Source organism: Panthera pardus, unplaced genomic scaffold (assembly GCF_024362965.1).
Source record: "Panthera pardus isolate Hobbes unplaced genomic scaffold, ASM2436296v1 HiC_scaffold_7, whole genome shotgun sequence".
In the NCBI taxonomy this organism is placed as follows: domain Eukaryota; kingdom Metazoa; phylum Chordata; class Mammalia; order Carnivora; family Felidae; genus Panthera; species Panthera pardus.
The window spans coordinates 43,501,467-43,523,091 of NW_026527002.1; the positions used below are offsets into that span (position 1 = coordinate 43,501,467).

At 40.3% G+C, this 21,625-nt stretch overlaps 1 long non-coding RNA gene across 2 annotated transcripts in view; it reads right to left on the reverse strand.

Moving 5' to 3' along the window:
* The window catches only part of LOC109278044 (uncharacterized), a 114,763-nt gene that overhangs the window by 89,817 nt on the left and 3,321 nt on the right, over window positions 1–21,625 (reverse strand). The window contains exon 1 of one of the 2 annotated variants that reach the window (XR_002085476.2): window positions 2,756–3,258. The exons of the other annotated variant lie outside the window; for it this stretch is intronic. This is a non-coding gene — a long non-coding RNA (uncharacterized LOC109278044). Of the gene's footprint in view, window positions 1–2,755; window positions 3,259–21,625 lie in introns of those variants that run through there. 2 annotated transcript variants of the gene reach the window in all.

Here is a 21,625-nt window from a genome sequence, read left to right on the forward strand (position 1 = left end):
CCCAATCATTCAGTAAAAAGCTTTCCATCTTCCTAGATCAGGTGATTGAAAGTTGAAAAAAATTAAGTAAGGATGAAATCTAAAAGTTGCCTAGGGGACACGTGATGAAAGGCATAGACTTGCCCCTCACCCCCCACTGACACAGAGGGCAAGTCAACTGTGAGAGAAACCTCAGCAAGTTAACCCGTGGCTTTGGGTGAATTATCCTGGTGTGTAACACTCAGGTCCTGGCTGAGTCATCTAACTCATTATTATCTAACATAACGGTTCTCAAAGTGTGGTTCAGAGACTCCTGAGAGTGACCCTTTCAAGCAGCTCCAGTAGGTCAACTTATTTTCGTAATAATACTAACAAATTATTGGCCTTTTTCTCTCTCATTCTCTCACTATTATACAGTGGAATTTGCCAGGAAAAGATTTGCAACATTGTAAAGTAATGCCACTTTAATTTTCTTTTAATTTCTTTTGCTTTGGAAAAAAACAGGGTCTTTTCCCATAAAAATGTATTGTTTAGGGGTGCCTGGGTGGCTCAGTCGGTTAAGCGGCCGACTCCAGCTCAGGTCACGATCTCGCAGTCCGTGAGTTCGAGCCCCATGTCGGGCTCTGTGCTGACTGCTCAGAGCCTGGAGCCTGTTTCAGATTCTGTGTCTCCCTCTCTCTCTGACCCTCCCCTGTTCATGTTCTGTCTCTCTCTGTCTCAAAAATAAATAAACGTTAAAAAAAAATTTTAAAAAAAATGTATTGTTTATGTTAAAATGTAACGTGTTTAATATTGGTTTTTTATTTATTTATTTATTTTTAATTTTTTTTTTTTTTACTGTTTATTATTGAGAGACAGAGAGACACAGAGCGTGAGCAGGGGAGGGATAGAGAAAGGGGGAGACACAGAATCTGAAGTAGGCTCCAGGCTCTGAGCTGTCAGCACAGAGCCCGACGCGGGGCTCAAACTCACAAACTGCGATATCATGACTGAGCCGAAGTCGGTCGCTTAACCAACTGAGCCACCCAGGCGCCCCTAATATCGGTTTTTTAAATGAATCAATAAAAATATTGTTTAAATTTCTTAGGTTTAACTTCTGTTATAGTAAATATTAACAGTTATAACCACATAAGCAAAAGCTTTCTGTGGTTCTCAATAATTTTTAGAAGTATAAAAGGATCCTGACACCAAAAAGTTTGAGAACCACTGATCTAATTCATAACCCAATTGCAGGGTGGGGGTTAAGAACCGGTAACCCCAACCCAACTGAGTTGGTAAATCTGTTCATTGGACAAATGACTCTATAACACTAAGAAGACAGTGAAATAAGAACAAAGATGGTAAGGTAACCAAATCCATTATTCATTCTTTTGGGTTAAGTTTGGGAGTAAGCTTTACAAATATCAAGAAAATCTTTGTGTGTTTGAATTTAAGGTGTTTGAAAATGTTGAAGACAATCTGGCATATTATAGAAATTGGATATTAACCCTATTAAAGACTTAAGATATACTACACTTAGAAATCTGTATTGTCTGGGATACCTGGGTGGCTCAGTCAGTTAAGCATCTGATTTCAGCTCAGGTCATTATCTCCCAGTTAGTGAGTTCGAGCCCTGCATCAGGTTCTGTGTTGACAGTTTGGAGCCTGGAGCCTGCTTCAGATTTTATGTCTCCTCTCTCTACCCCTCCTCCACTCATGCTCTGTCTTTTTCTGTCTCTCAAAAATGAGTAAGTGTTAAAAAAAAAATGTTTAAAAAAAAGAAATCTGTATTGTCTTAGTGCATTCAGGCTGCTGACACAAAAATATCATGTACTGGATAGCTTATAAACAGCAGAAACGTATTTTTTTAATGTTTATTTATTTATTTTGAGAGACAAAGAAAGAGAGTGGGGGAGGGGCAGAGAGAGAGAGGAAGAGAGAGAACCCCAAGCACAGAGACCAGCTTGGGACTCCGTCCCACAAACCACGAGATCATGACCTGAGCTGAAATCAAGAGTCAGACGCTGGGGGCGCCTGGGTGGCGCAGTCGGTTAAGCGTCCGACTTCAGCCAGGTCACGATCTCGCGGTCTGTGAGTTCGAGCCCCGCGTCGGGCTCTGGGCTGATGGCTCGGAGCCTGGAGCCTGTTTCCGATTCTGTGTCTCCCTCTCTCTCTGCCCCTCCCCCGTTCATGCTCTGTCTCTCTCTGTCCCAAAAATTAAAAAAAAAAAAAACAAAAAAAAACAAAAAAAAAAAAACGTTTAAGAGTCAGACGCTGAACTGACTGAGCCACCCAGACACCCCCAGAAATGTATTTCTCACAGTTCTGGAGACTGGAAAGTCCAAGATCAAGTCACCAACAAATTCACTGTCTGGTGACAGCCCACTTCCTGGCTCATAGATAGCTGTCTTTTTGCTGTGTCCTTACATGGCGGAAAGGGTGACAGCTCTCTATACCTGAATATTTTAGTAGCAAGCAATTTACCTTTCTCAGTGCTGAGCTTTGAAGTCAACCAATAGGTTAATGGTGACCAGCTTTACACACATTCATGAACCTTTTTCCATGAGAAAAATGCGATGTACAAAGGGTCTGTCTGTACTTGGTAATCTGTCCGGGGCTTTCAGAGGTTATCCTAAGAGAATTGTCATTGTAAGCACTGCTAAGACAGAGAAACGTCTTCTCACTAAAGGAGATGCTCTGCCCGCAACGGTATTCCCTACCAAAGCAGTACGTGTGCAAGTGAGAACGCTTTGTGTTAAGTGTATAAAACCCTCAACCTGTCCATGGTTCATGTTACCTGTTGTTCAAGTTACGGAGCTTGATTCCTTCTCTGTTCCCACATCCAGTCAGAAAACAAACTCTGAGTCTTCCTTTCCTGTGGCCTGTGTGATGGCAGCCATGAGAACAGGGTGGGGGAGCAGGTCAGTATGAAACCCCCCCTCCCATTCTCACTGCTACCATTAAACGGTCCAGCCTTTATTCTTTCCTACGGAACACCTTCCAAACATGGAAATATTTATAAATTAGAAACCTAAGAGTGAGAGGCATCTCTCTCTTGATTAGTGCAGGATTTAATTTAAATAAAAGGCTAGTTTCACCTTTCTAAGGTAGTGTCTTTTGCCATCGCAAATGGCTAAAGATCTGATGAAGTACCTGGATGTGGAAATACTACCTTAAGGGGCGCCTGGGTGGCTCAGTCGGTGGAGTGTCCGACTTGGGCTCAGGTCATGATCACTCAGTTCGTGAGTTTGAACCCCGCGTCAGGCTCTGTGCTGACAGTTTCTGGCCTGGAGCCTGCTTTGGATTGTGTGTCTCCCTCGCTCTCTGCCCCTCCCCTGCTTGCACTCTATCTCTTTCTCAAAAATAAATAAACATAAAAAAAAGAAAAGAAAAGAAATACTAACTTAAGAATTGTGCAGTTCTTTTTGCAGTGCCCGCTCGCTAGTCTCCTGCTGGAGGACTAGTCCTTCCAGTGCCCATCAGATGCCAGTTCTAAAGCCATCAGAGTAGCCCCTGGGGCCACCCACGTAGTTTTTCTTAGAATGACCAGCTCAGCCTCTAAGGCGGGTGTCAGATCCTCCCCACGGGGCCTTCACAGCCAATCAGCTGTTCCTTCTGGCTCCTTTTCAGTCCCAATCCGTACTCTATTTAAAGGGCTGAAAGTTAAAACTGACCCAAAGAAATAGCTGGCAGGTGACAACAGCTAAGCCCTAAGGCTTTAAATAGCATAAGAAAGACACCACCTAAGGAGAAGCTTCCCAGGAGTGTTCCTATGTGGTAAAAGGGATCTTTCAGGAAAGTTACTCTGTATCACTTCTGATTGCCACTGGAGTCAAGGCCTGGTGGCAGCCAAGTTAAGGAAACAGTGATTTGCCAAGAGACAGATTTATGTCATTCTAACATATGGGAAAATGTCATTTGTTGTGCCAGAGAAAAATACCTTGTTTTACAAAACAAATGAGAGGAATATATCTATTGATCAATTACTATTTCATCTTACACTAGGAATGATTGAAGTTCAGATACATAATTCTTCACAAGAGATTTTAGTTCCTAAAGAGTCCCCCACAGGCAAAGCCAGGCAGATCCCTAAAAGGGTGAAATACGATGGAAATTGGGGTTAACTGGCAAGTTCACCCCCCACCTAAAAACATTCATATTTTAAAATAGTTAAAAACGCTGAACTGACCTTACCAAACCAAAACATAGCTGCAGGTGAATCTGGCACACATAGGCTGCCTTGCCTTGCTGGCTCTTAGGTTAAGCACAGAGATTATAAAAATCAAAGTTTTGGAAATGCTGCTGCTGTTTTGTTGTTTGTTTGTTTTTAAACTATGTGGTTTAATTTGAGACAGCATGAATTGACTGTGCTCTGAAAGATGAAGTGATACACTTTGGTTAGTCCTCCCACCTACATTTTTCCCTGTTCTATTGTTCATTGCTTATATTTTTACTTGGCCAGGTTATAAACCATCACATTGTGTGCTGTAACTGCAATACTCCTCATTATTTTGTCTTCGTTCTTTTTAAAAATGGGTCCAGTGTCCATTTCTGATTCTTTTACCAGTCCTAAATTCTTGATCTTCATTCCTTTGGCAGAATTTCAATGTCAAATGTATTGTGTTTTGTTTTGTTTTGTTTTCCCAAGAAAGTCTCTCAAATTCTGTATCTTTCATACCAGATTCTAAACACTACTTTCTGTGTATTTTTCCATGTTTGAGACAGCCTGCTTGCTGACTTTATAACCAAACAGTTTTTGACTGTGTCCCACTTTCTTGTCCTCAGAAGTTTGTAAATATTATTGCATCATGTTCTGGCTTTGAATATTGCTGAGAAGTCTAAGGCAATCCTCATTTTCCTCCTTATAGGTGACTTACTTTTTCTTTCTGAATAGCTAAACATTTCTTTTCTTATCCTTTAATTTCAGTAACTTAACCAAAGGGTGTCTGCATGTTTATTGTGCTGTATCAATTTTTTCTAGCATACAGAGTGACCTTCTAGCTTAAGATTTCATTTGTTAATTTCAGGGAAAGTTTCTTTTATTACATATCTAACTACCTTTCCTATTCCATTTTGTTGTCTCTATTGGCTGGTCTCTGTCCTCCATACTGACTGCCTTCTACATATTTTAATTTCTTTGTCCCTTTTCTCTGCATTCACTGATTATGTCATGCATTTCTTCCATTCCACTAATTTTATTTTCAACCACTGTCTCTCTTGTTCCTTGCTCTTCCTAAATAATTTTTTAGATCTATCATGGTGCTCTTTGGAGTTGCAACTAGTTTTCTTAGCTCTGAAATGTCCCTGTTGAGTTCATTCTGCTATTTTATTATCTTATTTTAAGGCCTTAGTTTTATAGAATAATAGGGTCATAAAGCAATTCTGTACCTTAAAGCTCTCTCGGGGAATCTTATTTGAAAAAGCTGTACTTTTATTATGTTAAAAGCCATTCTCCCCCTTAAAGCATGTCTTTTTGTACCATGTTCTTCCTTTTTTTTCTCATTTTTCTTTTCCTTCTCTTTCATCGTCTTGTTCTAAGGTGTTTACTTATCGCCATGCCATTTTTGGTTTTTCATTTTCATTAGCTAGCTCTGTTGTGACTTTTATTTGGTCTGATATAATGCTTCCACTTTATTTAGGACCAGTCTGTCTGCCCCATAGGAAGCTAATTCATTGTATTGGAATTGCTTTCAGTACACTTATCTTTAGCCGAGGGCATGTTGGGAGGCATGTGAGTGAGGTCAAACCCATACTAGGTAGGGGGGAGCCTCTAATTTCTCCTTTGGAGGCCAGTTAAACATCTTGCACCAGTGCCCACCCCACCCAGCTGTGGAGATAAGCCTCTCATTCATCCTACCCACCCTCGGGGGCCTGAAGGATCAGAAGCTATGGAGGCCCTTCTTGCCCCCCTCCACCTCACCCACCCCACCCACCTCAAGGCCCCATCGAGAGAAGTTGGGTCAACTACACTTGAGACATTTCCCTTTACTTATCCAGGGCTACCTACTTACTCCCTCAGGCTGCTTCTGTCCACAGTGGATGACATTAATAAAAATGCTCAGAGTTCTCAGTACTGCTCCTGGTGAGTGGGTATGAAGAAAGGAGCCACAGCACAACTCGTCACTTGCCTTAGCCGTCACTCTGAAGTTTACACTGAAGTTCATGCTGTAAAGGTGTTCTCCTTTGTTCGTACATGAATTGTTGCCTTGTTTTTTTCACCACTTCTGTTCATTTCATTAGATTTGAAGGAAGATGATCTAATCCGACTTTATTTTGCTATTTGTATCAGAGGTCACTTTGCCCTTTCAGTTTTCAAATCTTATAAACTTATAATAATAGGCATATAGAAAATATCTAGAGAAATAGTGCTGCTACATCACTTGTTATAGAGTAAAAACTTGTTGATCAGACTGTTTATTGCTCTTGGGTAGTTAAACATTCCTCAAAACTGCTACTAAATAATAGTTAAGAAGCGTAGTCTTCTGGGGTCCCTGGGTAGCTCAGTAGGTTAGGCGTCCGATTTTGGCTCAGGTCATGATCTCACAGCTTGTGAGTTCGAGCCCCGCGTCAGGCTCTGTGCTGACAGCTCAGAGCCTGGAGCCTGGTTCGGATTCTGTGTCTCCCCCTCTCTCTCTGCTCCTCTCCCTGCTCGTGCTTTGTCTCTCTCTCACTCAAAAATAAATAAACATTAAAACAAATTAAAATAAAATAAAGCACAGTCTTCATCCCCAAAACTCTGGAGTCCCACATACATATGTTCAAAATCTCAACTCTACCTCTCACTAGCTGTAGGATATTGAGCAAGTTCCTTAACACCTTTAATTCTCAGTTTCTTCACCTGTAAAAATGGGATGATAACAATACCTACCTCATGAATTGTGAAGATTAAACAAATAATGCACAGTGAGAGTTTACCACAGTGCCTGGCACTGAACCCATCTACATTCCAAGTTCTGTGCGGGGCTTCCCTTTCCCATGATGCAGACCATGCAATACGAATTTTTAGAATTGAAAGGAACTTTAAAGGCTATCTTATCCAAACCTCTAATATTATAAAATATGAATTAAGATCATGAGAAATTACATCAGAAGTAATACTATACCTATTTCCCAATACCCTAATACTGGGATTAGACCCATAGTCAATAGATATGACTGTTCTGATCATGGGGAAGGTGTATTTCTCATTGTAAGTTTTTAACCAGGTATCCAGTTGATTAAAAATACAACAAAATCATTTCAGCAGGACCCATGACAACAACCTAGGTCCTCTGAATCTAGGTGCAGTGCATTTTCCATTGATCGATAGTTTCTCATCCATTATTAAAGGAACTATCTTTAATCCCATAAAGACTTATAAAAATATTTATACATAAAGAAATGTGGTTATTTTTTCAAACTTGTTTGGGTTAGATAAAGAGACGTATCATTAAAGATCTGTACTATTCATAAGATACAGGCCTCTCCCAGAGACACGCTAATCTCATCAAAGGCTATAGTAAAAAAGCTCTAACCCAAATTCATAATTCATCATAATATAACTATTTAAAGATCAAAGTATTGAAAATGCAGTGGTATGAGTAGCAAAAAAATTATGAATATATTATGAAAAACATTAAGATGAAAAAATATTCCATTTACCGAACCACAGTGAATTGGACAATCACAATAACGTTGCTTCCAACCCAGACGTTCTAAGCCTAGAAGAAGTCAGAGCAGGAGCAGCCTTGGAGAATATGTTTCACTGCATGACGCTTATGTGCCACTCCTACTTTTCTGCTCCACACTCACAACTTGCCTCTGTACAATGTAATTCCCAGGCCCTGCCCTCCTTAGCTTATCCCCTGCAAAACAGCCCCTGCTCAGTCAGACTGTATAGTTGCTGGCATACTTATTCACACTTCTCTGACTCCCAATGTGGCAAACAGTTGATCAAATAAATATGTCAGTTATAAATGATTATGAGCTAAAGAAAACTAGAGATACAACATCCCACTCCCTTGCCCTCCCAAAGCCAGACTGTGGCTTTCAGAGACAATGTCTTCACTTTTATTACTTAACCTGAAAGATTGCCTTCAGTGGTAGAAAATTCATGCCACTAGAGCCAAAGGAAGCTATAGCATCTCATATTTGTTAGAGTCCCTAAGGGCTGTAGTAGGCTAATAGATGAAATATAAAATGGCTGGGGGGGGGGAGAATTGGGGGGGCTCCTCAAAGAACCCCAAGCATGTGGCTATTTAGTTCTGGTCTGGTATTAAACACTTCAAGCCATAGTGGCTCTGGTGTTGAACAAGATGGCCACCCCAGTCATTCCCTCACCAGCTGCTGAGGTTCTGAGGCGCTCAAATGGACCAGAGCAGAAGAGTACCATGTGACTCTTCCCCCTTCTAAAGTGAGATCCCGGACTTTTCCACTCATCTTGTTCTCCAGTCTACCGGAACCCAGGCTGGGCTTTGGCACTCCATGCTTCCTAACACTTCACTTGCTCTCAGGCTGTGCTCTTGTTCCCTTCTCCAGGCAGACTGACAGTGCCACACAAGAGCAGGATATTAGAAAATGCTGCTTCCCTCAAGAGCAGCTCTGGTTAAAGTGGACACTGATGATGACTGATGACCAAGTCTTCCTTGTACACAAACTCAAAAGCATGTTCTAAGGTTCAGTAGAGAAGCTTTGTCTAGAAAGTACTGACACCCACCACATTATATTCTTCACTGAAAACTTGGCTACTCAAACCATCTAGCTTTCTCTGTAACACTGATTCTGCCATAAAATTTCAAAACAAGAGACAAGCCAGAAATTTTCATGCAGATATGTTGTTCATTGTTTTCACACAAAGCGTGTTACTCTAAATAAATTCAAAGGCCAGATATTTGAAAATCAAACCATAAACTTGCAAGTTATAAGGAGAGCTTCAGTTACTGGGACCCATAAGTTTTGTAAAATAGTTAATTATACTATATCTTTTAGACTTGGTTTTTGACAACACACTTTCAACATTTTGCTAATGGTGCGTGATCTTGCCTGTTTTTTTCCTTCACGGTTGAATCCACAGCCAACCGGCTTAATCCAATGACCATTCATCAGAGACTGAAGAGTCACAATTTTTGGCATATCATATCCATCTTTCTATATTCCCTTAAGGGATAGAATCCCAAGTTCCAGCTGGGCATATGTCCCACCCTCCATTGTGTCTATGTGTGGCTATATGACTAATTTCTGACCAACAGAATGTGAGCAGAAGTGACAATGTCTGAGTTGTGCTCCTTGAATGGAAAATGTATCTCTTCTTTTGCCATCCTGGTCCCTAGAACTTGGACATGGTGGCAAGCCACCTAAGAACAAGCAGACAGGGCTAATATTTAAGGGACATGGTGTGGTACTGCAGGATGGAAGGAGCCAACGTCTCAACACTATGTGAGAAATAAATCAGACTGTTAAGTGAGAAATAAAATTATATATTGTTTAAACCTCTGTCTTTGTTAAAGCAGATTAATCTTGATCCTAATTGAAACACCTTACAATTTCAATTTTATTATGTTTATTTTTTTAATTTTTTTAATGTTTATTACTTTGAGAGAGAGACAGAGAGAGTGAACACCAATGGGGGAGGGGCAGAAAGAGGGAGACACAGAATCCGAAGCAGGCTCCAGGCTCCAAGCTGTCAACACAGAGCCCGTTGCGGGGCTCAAATCCACAGACAGTAGACTGTGAGATCATGACCTGAGCCGAAGTTGGACGCTCAACCAACTGAGCCACCCAGGTACTCCTCAGTTTTATTACACTTAGCATGTTTGCTTTTGGTGACTCATTGCTATTTCATGTTCACTAGATGTTGCAGAGTATTTAAGTCAAGGAGCAATAAAACGTTCAAAGAATTGTACAAGTGTCTATACAAAGAGGATGATAAGGTCACTAAAATTGATGGGCATTGCATCATCTAGTAGTTCAAAGTGGTCATTTTAGTGCTCGCTTCGGCAGCACATATACAAAGCGGTCATTTTATTGGCTAATTATAAAAGTCCACATCCAGTGAACAAACTCTATTCTAAAAGTTATGCACAATGCTGTTGACTCATAAAGAAAATGAACATAAACTTTTAAGGGAGTACACGGAAACATTTTACTTTTGGTGCAATTAGAGCAAAAGCTAGAAGAATGAGTTTCAATTATTCGAGATAAACAATTAACTTCCTGTTGCTAAATCCTCGTAGCAGATGTAAACAAATTAGTTTAATTCTATATTTAACAACCTGTTGAGTTTCAGTTTTAAAGTTGGCTAAGAATAGTTTGTTCGGAAAAGGTAATGGAGATGTTCAAAAAGCTTCTGGTACAAGCTGAGGCTGTTGTAACTACCAGCAATTTCAGAAAGTAGATTACTATTCAATGCAAATTTCCACTCACAAATTACTCAGCTAGAGAACAAAGTGAGAAAGAAAGTTATGAGTCATTGCTATTAGAATTAAGAAGACAAGGAAGCAGTCAGGAAAAGAGGAACCATCTTAAAATAAAGAATACTCATGATTAGAAATTTTATTTCACTGTGATGCCCAGTATGACTATAATTTCTATTTCTGTGGTGGTTACCATAAATAAAAGGCAGTAAAGCTAGAAGTAGTATTATTAAAAGAGGAGGAAAAATGTGTGTCTCCAGTGTTCCTGATTCTTTGGGCTACACCAAAATTGGGTGAGAGTGCTAAGTCAGAAAAGAGAAGCCGTAAATGTTGCTTGAAGAGAAAGGAATCACACGGCCTTCAGGGAAACCTTAGGGGACATCTGGGAGAAGCTATGAGAACTTTCAGTTTCACAAACTGTGGAGCAAGTCCTAAGAGGCATCTCATTTCAACATGAGGATTCACCGTAATAAAATCTCTCAATGTCTCTATCTGATAGGATAGTGATCATCATGTCACTTAATCACATCTATGATTCTTCCCTCCACTCCCTTTTATCCCATCTTCTTATTTTTACTCATTGTCACCCTTTCACTTTATTTCCACCACCACTAAGTTCAGGCACTTGGTACTTCACTTATCAGATCACTGAAACATCCTTCCTTCCACCCTACTCTCCAGTCACCACATTCATTAATTCATCAGTGGAACAAATATTTGTACTAACACGCACTGCAGTAAGTGCTAGGGGTACCATAGTACACAAGTCAGACACTCTTCCTGTCCCCTAGGGACTTACGGTCTAGCAAGGGATGATAGCAAGTCAATTTTATGGTATCTTGTCCTCAAAGACTCTATAGAACAATCCCAGATCTCTTGTGTTATGAACTGAATGTTGGTGTCCCCACCCTTCCAACTCCAAATTCATATCGAAACCCTAACCCCCAGTGTGACTGCCTTTGGAGACAGGGCCTTTATGGAGGTAACCAAGGTTAAATGCTATCATAAGGGTGACCACAATCCTGTAGAACTGGTGTCCTTTTAATAAAAGGAAGAGGGGTGCCTGGCTGTCTCAGTTGGTAGAGCATGCAACCCTTGATCTCAAGCCCTACACTGGGCATACAGCTTACAGGAAAGAAAAGAAAAGAAAAGAAAAGAAAAGAAAAGAAAAGAAAAGAAAAGAAAAGAAAAGAAAAGAAAAGAAAGGAAGGAAAAGAGGAAGAGACACCAGAGCTCTCTCTCCCTCCACTCGCACACAAACAAAAGGTCTTGTGGAGACACAAGAAGGCAGCCATCTATAAGCCAAAGAGAAAGGCCTCAAGACAAGGAGAAAGGCCTCAATATTATGGCACCTTAATCATAGACCTCCAGTCACCAGAACTGTAAGGAAATTAATGTCTTTTGTTTAATCTACCCAGTCTGTGGATTAGTCTGTGATATTCCTTTATGGCAGCCTGAGCTGACTAAGACATCCTGCTACTCTTGTTCCCACCACACAGGCACTTTTCTCAAATGCCAGTCCGCAGCTCCAGTTAAGTGAAATTCTCCAAAGACACACCAGCTCTCTATTCGAAACCTTTGTCCATGTAACTCCTCGTCATCACTCTACCCCACTGTTTTAATGAGAAACGTCATTATTTCTTAAGGCATAATTTGGGCAAAGTTTGTTAATCTCTCTCTTTGTTCTTCCTGCCAGTGATGGAAGTCTATTTGGAAGAGGAGGCTATAACTAAAGCACTAATGAGGTTTTTCTTACTCTAATTGCAGACAAAGTGCACGTAGGGAACTAAAGAACCTCTTAAGGGCAAGAATCACAAAGTAATTGCCTGCTTGGGTATACATCCCTTTCACAAACAGATTTCATGTGACACTCGCAGAAGAGTAAGAAGATGCTCGCAGGCCAAGATAATCGTCTCGGCCAAACCAGATGCAACTATCAAACAGTATTTTAAAGTAATAAGGTATTCCACATTGCAACTTTTTGTTTCCATTTTTCCAAGAAAATAATGTCATAACACACTTATCTGAAAAAGATGTTATTTATCAAAAATATTCCTTTTTGAAAGGTGAAGACAACGAATTTGTACTGACGTGGTTAAAGCTGTCACGTAGCTTCACAACATGGTTCATCAAGATTAAGGGTCACAGCATGGATAAAGGAATTTCTCCAAATAGCAACCATAGTTCATATTTGCAATTCACTTGTACCATACTCTAAGCTTTAACAACACACACACACACACACACACACACACACACACACACACACACAAATTGACTTCAAGTAATTCATCAAATTTAGAACTTATTAGATGTAGTAAGGCCACATTGGAGTAATAAACTCACTAACTGCCTAGTTTATTTTTTTAGATTACAATATTGGTTCTCTTTCAGTATCTGAGGTTACTAATTTTCATAAACTTTGGTCTTTCCCAGCAAGTGCACCTGTGTCTTTCCTTTCTACTCAGCCACCAGAAGAGCTACTCATCTTTATGGACATGAGGTCTCAATGAGGCTTGAGGTATTATTTTTTTCCCCTCTCTTTCAGCAGAGGCTACTTATCACCTTATAAAGAAGTTTTCCTTGAGGAAATAAACGTTTCACAGGCAAAGAGATAAATCTTAAAATTTAACTGGAACTTTAGAAGCCACTGGTTATATTAATAAATGACATGGGTTGGCATATCTCAAAATTTAGTACTGGCATGATTCAGCAAAGTGAGCCTCAATGAAACACAATACTTAACTAAATATTATAACTCTTAGGAAGCATTTCCCAAGAAGGCATTTTAAATCTAAATTATACTAACTAATATATATTACCCAGAAAATGATTATCCTCTTGGTCCTCTTGGGAGAAATTTTTCTATGGGTCAATAATAAGCTTCTTTCCAATTTTTAAATGGTGAATGAAAAATTCTTTTAGGAAGAAGGAAGAAAAGAATGGTTCAGAAGACAGAGGTTAGCCTCTCTGAACAGATTCCTTCCATGACCCGGCTCACGTGTGAGGCCGAAACACATACCATACAAAACAGTGCCCACTGCTTTAGCTGTACCTGGTAGACAATGAACGATTTTTGTATGATTCAGAGTTTGTTTTCATTCTTAGTCACTGTTCAAATTTTTTTTATTAAAATCTTTTTTTTTCTTATGTTTATTTATTTTTGAGACAGAGAGAGACAGAGCATGAACAGGGGAGGGGCAGAGAGAGAGGGAGACACAGAATCTGAAACAGGCTCCAGGCTCTGAGCAGTCAGCACAGAGCCCGACGCGGGGCTCGAACTCACGGACCGCGAGATCATGACCTGAGCCGAAGTCAGACGCTTAACCGACTGAGCCACCCAGGCGCCCCACTGTTCAAATTTTAAATGTCACCAAAACTCAATGGCTTCTCTGAGCATATAGACATAGCTGTGCCATTCTCTTTCTATGATTTTTAAGGTTGTTTATGTGATGTGGTGCACAATTATTCTGTAGGTTAAGCTTCAGCAAGGCAAAAAGAACCCTTATTTTATTCTGATTAAAAGGATAATACATGTTCATATAAAATATTCAAACAGTTCTAAAGTTGTATATAAACAATAAAAACCATTGAAAAACTCTAGTTCCTACATATGGCTGCTATACATTATTATAAAGATTTGAGGGGGGCTCCTGGGTGGCCCAGTCAGTTAGGCATCCGACTCTTGATTTTGGCTCAGGTCATGATCTCATGGTTCATGAGTTCAAGCCTCTTGTTGGACTCTGTGCTGACAGCACGGAGCCTGCTTGGGATTCTCTCTCTCCTTCTCTCTTGCCCCTGCCCTGTTCATGCTCTCAAAATAAATAAATGAAAACTTAAAAAAATAGATTTGGGGGAATATCTTTCCAGATGTCTATTCATGGATATATAAAAATACATTCTAAAATATTAATGAGTTACTACTAAACATGTTATTTTGTAACTAAGTTTTTTCACTTAGCAGTGTGGCTTTCCAGGTCAGTGAATAACTGACATACCTAAATACACATCATATTCTTTAATGGCTGCATAATATCCTATCCCTGCATGTGTCACAATGTATTCAAAGAATCACCACTTTGGATTGCATATAATTTTTTGAGAGAATAAATTACAGTGTAATGACTATGTGATTTTACTTTTGTACATTTGTCCAATTATTTCTTTTGGACAATTTCCTAGCAATGAACTTTGCTGGATCAAAAATATCCACCTTTGAGCTTTTGAATTTTCTTTTGTTTTTCCAAAGTTCTTATTTTTATTTTGAGAGAGAGACAGATACAGCGCAAGTGGGGGGAATGGCAGAGAGACAGGGAGAGAGAGAGAATCCCAAGCAGATTCCACAATGTCAGAACAGAGCCCTGCACGGGGCTTGAACTCACAAACACTGAGATCATAACCTGAGTAGAAATCAAGAGTTGGACGGTCAACTGGCTGAGCTACCCAGGTGCTCCTGAATTTTCTTAAATTTATATTGCCAAATTGCCTTCAGAAATTTTGTACTCTCACCAAAACTACATGAGAATGTCTGTTCCCCTGCAGCCTTGCAAACACTGAGGTTTGTCCATCTTTTCCAACTTTGGCAATATAATAGGTGCATCAGTTCTATTTCTGTGTAACAAATTACCACAAACTTAGCAACTGAAACCATATTTAATTATCTCACGGGGTCTGAGAATCAGGCATTCAGGCACAGTTGAACTGGGTCCCTCTAAATTCTCTCAAAATTTTCACCGCAATCAAAGCATAAGCCGGGGCCTGGGACTTATCTGAAGGTTTAATTAAGGGAGGATTTGCTTCTAAGCTGACTTACATGGCTGTTGGCAGGATTTAGTTTCTTTTGGGTTGTTGGATTGAGGGCTTCAGTTTGCAGCTGGCTACTGGCCAGAGGCTGTCCCTCAGTTCCCTGCCACGTGTGCCTCTCCAACACGGCAACTTGCTTCATCAAAACCATCAAGGAAGTAAGTCTGCTGGCCAGATGGAACTCAGAATCTTTTGCAATCTGATCATAGAAATGACATTCCCTCAATGTTGAAGTAGTCTATTGTTTCTTAGAAGCAAGTTATTTAAGGAGATGGGATGATACAAAGCCATAAACACCAGAAGAAGAGATTATTAGGGTCCATGTTGGAACATGCCTCCCAAAATCCCCCCTCTGGTCCTCAATGATTCACATCACTTCCACACGCAAAACACATCATCCTCTCCTAAGGCCCTCAGGGGTTTCATCCCATTATAGCATCTGCTCAAAGTTCAGAATCTCATCATCTAAACCAGGTCCTGCTACAAAGGAAGCTACTTAGGTGTAGTTTTGGTAGGTATATCTCCTGGAGCACAGTTCTTTTCAATTTAGGGGGACTGTGAAACTAAAGAGATAGATTTTCTTCCTCCTAGACACCTAACAGACAGTGGTGTGACAGGCGAAGGAAAACAGCTAAGTCATTGCCAATCACATTGGGGAAAATGGTAGATACAAAAGCATCAGTGATCCAGAGCAACTCAGAAATAACTCCTCAGCAAATGTTGGACATTCTTTGGTTAGGCTTCAAGGTCTAGGTATAGTTCTCTGTGGTCCTTGACTCCACCCCCTAGAATCTTGGTCCCATATTCTGAATCTCTGTTCCTTTTCGCGAAAGTAGCAGAAGTTGGCAGTGTACGTGGTTTTCTCAGCCTGACTCCTGCCAGTAGAATTTGGGAAGCCCAACACCTTCTTTTCATTTTTGTACTGTCTCTGTCCCATCCAGTCCAAAGTGGCAGTGTTTTGGTGATGCAATTTTCTCATAAACTTTGTGGGTCAACTATGAATTTCACTGGGGTTCACTCTACTGCACAAAAGCCAATCCAAAATCTCTTCTGGGTAAGACCTTCTCTACTGTGGGCCCCTCTTGATTTTGCTAAGAAAAAAAAAAAAACAAAAAAAAAACAACCGCTCCTAAACTTCCTAGAAGATCTATGGGTTAATTGAGAGGTTCCTTGAAGCATACCCTTAAACTCTCTCAAGATCCTTCATGTGACTGAATAGTATGATCCTTCGATCTTTCTGAGGTTTTAACAAAAGGTTCTTAAGTCACACTCTCAGCTTTTTCTCCATACTACTTTCTCAGTCAGTGCTTAGAAGCCAGTCCCCCGGGGGGGCCTGGCTTGCTCAGGCAGTTAAGCTTCTGACTTTGGCTTGGGCCATGATCTCACTGTTATGGGTTCATGCCCCACATTGGGCTCTGTGCTGACAACTTGGAGCCTGCTTCCGATTCTGTCTCTCCCTCTCTCTCTGCCCCTCCCCCACTTGCAGTCTGCCTCTCTCTCAAAAATAAATAAACATTAAAAAAAAAAAAAGCCAGTCCTCCATTTTAGCATCTTTTCCCATCTGAAGAGGCTAAAAAATTCCAGAATTATCAAGTCCTGGCTTCTTTTGCTTAATAGTTATTCTCTTATTTCTCTCCTCTTACATTTTACTATAAATATCAAGAAGAAACCCAGTGGCACCTTCAACACTTTTGCTTGAAAATTTTCATGATTGCATGTCTACGTTCATCACTTAGAGGTCTTGCTTTCCACGTAATTGCAGAAAACACCTGGCTAAATTTTCTGCTATTACAAAAAAAAAAAAAAAAAAATGTTCCTGGGGCACCTGGGTGACTCGGTTAAGCGTCCAACTTCAGCTCAGGTCATGATCTCACAGTTCGTGAGTTCGAGCCCCGCGTGTGGCTCTCTGCTAACAGCTCGGAGCCTGGAGCCTGCTTCTGATTCTGTGCCTCCCTCTCTCTCTCTGTCCCTCGGCCACTTGTGCTCTGTCTCTCTCTCTCTCTCTCAAATACAAATAAACATTAAAAATATTCAAAAACATGTTCCTCATGTCCTTTTAAGCCTCCTGGGCACTGTATTTAAAGTCCATTATTTCTTCTCACAAACCGTTCAAGACAATTTGGCTTTCCTTTTTGTGCTCCTCAAAATTTTTCCAGCCTTCGACCACTGTTTGGTTTCAAACCCACTCCCACATTTTCACGTATTTATTACAGCACCCCCTATTAGGCACCAAAATCCCACAATTAGTTATCTGTTGCTACAAAACAATATTCCCACAAATTTACCAACTGAAAAACAGTACCTATTTATTATCTCACAGTTTCTGTGAATCATGAATATGGATACAGCTTAACTGGATGCTCTGCTTTGGTGCCCCTCAGAAGGACGTTAGCCAGCACTGGAGTCTTATCAGGGAAGATTCCGTTTCCAAATTCATGTGGTTGTTGGCAGGATTTAGTTCTTTCTGGATCATCAGACTGAGCATCTTGCTTTCTTGCTGGCTGCTGGTAGGAGGCCACCCTCAAATTTCTTGCCCCATGTGCCTCTCCTCAGGGAAGCTCACTTTACCAAACAAGCAAGAGACGAGAAAATAGGATTTTCCAGCAAGACGACAGCTACGGTTTTATGTAATGTAATCACCCTTTGCCATATTCTATGGTTAGAAGTAAGTCATGGGTTTCTCCCATGCTCCAGGGGAGGAAGTTACACAAGGATGTGAATACCAGGAGTCAGGATAACTGGGCAGCATCTTAAGAGTCTTTCATCCACAAAATACTGGTGCCTTCAGTTAGGGACCTATCTTCGTGTGTAAATGGCCATTGGGTTTTTATTCCCATTAATATGAACATCAACCATTCTTTTAAATATGTCCTGAACATTTACATGTGCTAGGCATTATGTTAGGTACAGGGTATAATGATGAACAAAGCCATACACAGGTCTTGTTCTCATGGAAATTATAGTCAGAGAGAGAGAAAAAATAATTCTGTGAATAAATGTGAAATTACAATTTTGACAAATACTATGAAAATCTGTGGTGCTATGAAAATATGTAATATGAGGAAGTGACTGGATCTGGTGGTTGAGCACAGCCTGTGGGAGGATGTTTCACTTGAGATATGAAGAATGAGTAGGAATTAACCAGGGAAACCCCAAGGAAGAGAAATACAAGGGGCTTATAAGAGCAGAAATCATCGAGTGATTGAGGAATGAAAAATGTGATTAGAGCAAAGAAACCAAGAGTCACCTCCAGATTCTCATCTGTGCTTTGGAGTCTACACCTGTGTATTCACCTGCCTATCTTCATCTGGATATTTTGTACTCCTCAAAATCAATGCATATAAAACCATACCACTAATCTTGGCTTGCCAAACTTAGTTCTTTCCCAATATTCCCTATCTCAGTGAATGGCACCACCATCTGTGCAACTGGAAGTGAGAAGCATAGGAATCATTCTTGAAAATTCCATCGTCCTCAATCCCTTGCCAAAATCTTAAGGACTTTATCACCAGTTACAGAAATGCTCACCACAATCCAGATATACCAAATTTTCTCATGTCCCAAGCCTTTACTTTTGCTGGTCTCCATGCTTAGAATTAATCTCCACCCCCTTCCTTCTCTTCTTGGCAACATCCTACTCATCCTTCAAGACTTAACCTAAACAGAAGGAAAAAATCAACAAAATTAAAGGCAGACTAGAGAATGGGAGAAGATATTTGCAAATGACATATCTGATAAAGGGTTAGTATCCAACATTTATAAAGAACTTATCAAACTCAACACCAAAAAACAAATAACCCAGTTAAGAAATGGGCAGTAGGCACGAATAGACACTTTTCCAAAGAAGATGTCCAGATGGCCAACAGACACATGAAAATATTCTCAACATCACTCACCATCAGGGAACTACAAATCAAAACCACAGTGAGATACCACCTCACATCTGTCAGAATGACTAAAATTAACAACATAAGAAACAACAGGTGTTGGCGAGGATGAGGAGAAACGGGAACTCTCTTGCACTGTTGATGGGAATGCAAACTGGTGCAGCCACTCTGAAGAACAGTATGGAGGTTCCTCAATAAAATGCAAATAGAACTACCCTACAATACAAGAATTGCACTATTAGGTATTTACCCAAAGGATACAAAAATACAGATTTGAAGGGGTACATGCACCCCAATGTTTATAGCAGCATTATCAACAATGGCCAAACTATGGAGAGAGCCCAAATGTCCATCAACTGATAAATGGTTAAAGAAGATGTGGTATATATATTATATAAAATACATACATACATATATATATATATATGTATATATATATATAATATATATATAATGGAATATTACTCAGCCATCAAAAAGCATGAAGTATTCATAATGACATGGATGGAGCTAAAATATATTATACTCAGCAAAATAAGTCAATCAGAGAAAGAAAAAAACCATATGATTTCACTCATATGTATAATTTAAGAAACAAGACAAATGTACATATGGGAAGGGGGGGAGAGAAGAGAGGGAAACAAACCACAAGAGACTCTTAATGATAGAGAACGAACTATGGGCTGATGGAGGGAGGTGGGTGGGAGATGGGATAGATAGGTGATGGGTAACTAAGGAGGGCACTTATTGTGATAAGCACTGGAAGTTGTATATAAGTGATGAATCACTGAATTCTGGAAATAATCTCTCCCACCTTAGTGATGCCAAATATTTTGTATATATCTTATCATCCCTGTTACAGGTTGTGTTCTCTGGGAAGCAGACTTCGAGATAGATCAGCATATTAGGAAGTGCTCTCAGAAACAGTGCCTGTAGAAGGGAGGGAAGGAAGTAGGACTGGGCAGAGGGAAAACTGAGCTATCATACAGTGCTAACAATCCTCAGCCAAGCCCATGGAGTGCTCTGGGGCTGGGATGGTCTTTTAAAATTGTCCCAGGGGGGGTTATGGGGGTGTTAGGGGGGTGCCTGGGTGGCTCAGACAGTTGAGCCTCAGACTTTTGATTTTGTCTCAGGTAATGATCCGAGGGTCATGGGATCGAACCTTGTGTTGTGTTCTGGGCTGAGCGTGGAGTTTGCTTGGGATTATCTCTCTCTCTCCCCTGTTCCTTTTCCCTGCTTGTACTCTCTCTCTCTTTCTTTCTCAAATAAAATAAGATAAGGTCGCCTAGGTGGCTCAGTCAGTTAAGTGTCCAACTCTTCATTTGGACTCAGTTCAAGATCTCATAGTTTGTGAGATCGAGCCCTGTGTCAGGCTCCATGCCATCAGCACAGAGCCTGCTTAGGATTCTCTCTCCCCCTCTCTCTCTGGTCCTCCCCTGAGCACATGCTCTTTCTCTCAAAATAAAAATTAAAACTTAAAAAAAAACTTTAAGAAGTAAAATAAAATAAGTCCCAAGTTAGGACAAGGCGGCCAAGATTTTATACTCCCAGGCTATTGGGTGACTCGATGTAGGCTATTCCTGGAAGGAGACATGACTTTGGCTGAGGAGGTTTTCCTCAGTGATCTTCCCAAAAGTCTGACACCTACCTCAGGGATGCCTTCTAGTAATACTCCCAGAGTTGGGGATAAGTTCCTCATTATTGAAGGGGCATCTGAGAAGCACATCACAGCATCCACTATAATTCCCATGTTCAAATCAACTTACTATAGCAATACTATCTTGCATTAAGGCTATTTTAAAAAGGGTCCATTATACTCACTAGGTTCTGAGATTTCTGAGGACAATATGCATTTAAATCAGAGTTGCAATTTAATAACAGTACAGTGAAGAAATGACTAAATGACCCGAGGAGACTAATTAACCAAAAATATGGGAGCCTAATTGATGAAACCAAATGTCAATTTCTTCCTTTACACCAGTATTTTTCAACCATATTTTCATTATCACCCCGCTAAGTGCCTTTTTAGTTATTTTTTCCCTAATTACCCCCTGTGAACTAGTAATGCCACAGATATATTGCATATCTTTGCATCTAGTATATTTTATTTGTGTGTTATACGTTTCTTAAAGTATTTTTTGCCCCAAGAACCAGTTATTTGTACCACCATGGGAGCAACATTGGTTCATCAAGAATGCACGATTTATGCCAATAAATGTAACTGCTAAGAGAATCAGAGTACTTAAGCCAACTCTTCGACCCATTCTCTGTTATGTGGTAGAGTCTATATGAGATGCCACATGGGTGTGGTGTGCTGAGCATGAAATCAGTGCAAAGGGGGTTAAATGACCTTAGCAGTCACCTGTTGAGCCAAGATGGTCTGATACCCTTTTCCCCACCGCAAGATAATAGTGACACAATAGTTGAGTAGTCAAGGAGGGCCTCCATTATTTTGTTTAGCCTCTGTACAAACTACTGCTTTTGTCATTTACTTTTTGTTGCTTATTTTTAATTATAAAGTATTTCTGGCATATAAAAAGTAGAGATAATATAAGAAGGCACTTCTACCCACAACCTAGTTTGAGA